Source organism: Pelodiscus sinensis, chromosome 3 (assembly GCF_052426305.1).
Source record: "Pelodiscus sinensis isolate ZL-2025 chromosome 3, ASM5242630v1, whole genome shotgun sequence".
NCBI classification, from domain to species: domain Eukaryota; kingdom Metazoa; phylum Chordata; order Testudines; family Trionychidae; genus Pelodiscus; species Pelodiscus sinensis.
Window position 1 is genome coordinate 173,692,509 of NC_143054.1, and position 2,150 is coordinate 173,694,658.

Here is a 2,150-nt window from a genome sequence, read left to right on the forward strand (position 1 = left end):
CCTAATTGTCAGTCTATACTAATTCATTTAACTTTGATTCTGCACATACTAATTACATTTGGAATACACTAGTAAACTGAACAATGTACATCTACTGTGCCTAATAAAGAGGATACCGTATCATCTCATACATCCACTTATGAATTGTTCTTTTGGTTCTTCTTAAAAGTAAATAATGCTTTAATAGGAAACACATGCATGCCAAATAGGAGTTGGTAGTTAGATGTACTAGCTAGGGAAGGTTAAATCACTGTCCTAACATGGGCCCAGTTCCATTGCTCAAGGCTTTCTTTACTTACCTTGAAACAGTTGTTCAATTCTAGTTTCCTACCTCTCAGGGTCTTGTCTAGCCCTTTCCCCCCCTCCCTCCCCCCCACCCGTCCAGCTGAGATTTATTCACAGCCAGATCAGGACTCCTGCGGAGAAGTTGTGAAGAGCTCCTTTCCCGAATCAATTTCCCCCTTTGTGCTCCCCCGTCAGCATGCCTGGCTGACAATAGTAGTGAGCAGGAGCTGCTTAAAATTGAAGGCTACATCTGATAGCAAGAAGAGCATGCTATATTCTAGTAATAGGCCCCTCCCTTCTCCTGTTTTTGCTGCCTCCTCATCCTGCTCTGAGCTTTTTAATGCAGACAGGAAATACCAGTGACTATGACAGGATCCCTACAGGGAGATGAAGATAACTCATTTGAGGTGTGCAGCTGAGCTACGAGGAGTGGGGACGGGGAGGCTGAAGGGAGAAGACACACAAAAGGAAAAATCCTAATGACAGAATGGAAAGAGCAAAATCACCACCCCAGGTGGGCTGAAGGTAGTGGGGATAGTGGGCAGAGATTTGAAGTCAGTTGATCTTTCTGTTTATAGTACAAATGAAGTACACCATGACCTCTCAAGGGAGGAGGAGAGTCATTCCTGGGGCAGTTTTTCTTCTGATGGTCTGCCAGGCCAACTCTTCAACTCATAGAATGCCTACCTGTTGACTCTAGTAACTCATGCACACGAATTGTTCCCACCCCACCCATCTGGAATGATGATCAAAACTTGATAGGCCATGGAGGAACATCACCGTTCAAAGGATTAGTTAATGGTTCTGTTTTATCCTTGGAGGAGTACATGGAGAAGCCTCACTTCATCACTTAAGTGTTGGAAGAGGGAAATAAAATAGTAGGGCTGTCAGTTAATTGCAGTTAACTTGAGATTAACTAAAAAACCTGTGATAAAGTGCAATTTTAATTACATTGTCAAATAATAAATACCATTTGAAATATATAGTTTGGATGTTTTTCTACATTTGCAAATATATTGATTTCAGTTACATCACAGAATATAGAGTGTACAGTGCTCACTTTACATTTTTAGTTACAAAAACTAGGGGGTTGTGACCCCTGCTTGCTGTGCTCACCAAACCTCCTCTCAGGGGGGGTAGGCAACCCTGTGTCTGGCCACTCACGTGAGCCCTGCCCAAGCCCCTCCTCTCCTGCCTTGCCAGCCTGGGCTCCCCTTCTCCCACCCCTTGCCACACCAGCCCAGGCCCCCCTCCTAACCTACCAGCCCAAACCCCTTCTCCCTCCACTCCATCTCCCTCTTCCCTCCACCCCCATGGCCAGGCCCCCCTCCTCTGCCCCACCCTGGACCCCTTCTCTCTACTCCTGTGAGCCCAGGCACTCCTCCTTCCTCTCCCCCCCCCCTCACCAGCTTGGACCCCCCTTCTCCCTCCCCCACTCCATGCTGCACCAGCTTAGGCCCCCATTCTCCCTCCTCCCCACTGCCCCATCAGCCTAGACCTCCCCCTCGCTTTGCTCCCCAGCAGGCAATTGGGCCTAACTGAAGCTGTGCCTGGCCAGGCCTAGCCGCCTCTCCCACTGGCTTTCAAGCACCGGGAAGGGAAGAGAGGATAGGCCGTGTGGCTCATGGTTCTCCCCAGCACAGGGGAGGGCAGAGAGGGACACCTCAGAAAAGTGGGTAATTTTAGCATACACAATCTATAGTCCCATTTTGCTTTCAAAGCCCAGTCCAATATCCACTGAGTTAGATCTGAGTTTTGCCATTGGCATCAGTTAAGCAGGATCAGGCCCCAAGAATATGCATGATTTCCATAGACATCAATTAGTAATATTTATCCATGAGCAAAAGGATTTCACAGTCTCTGGA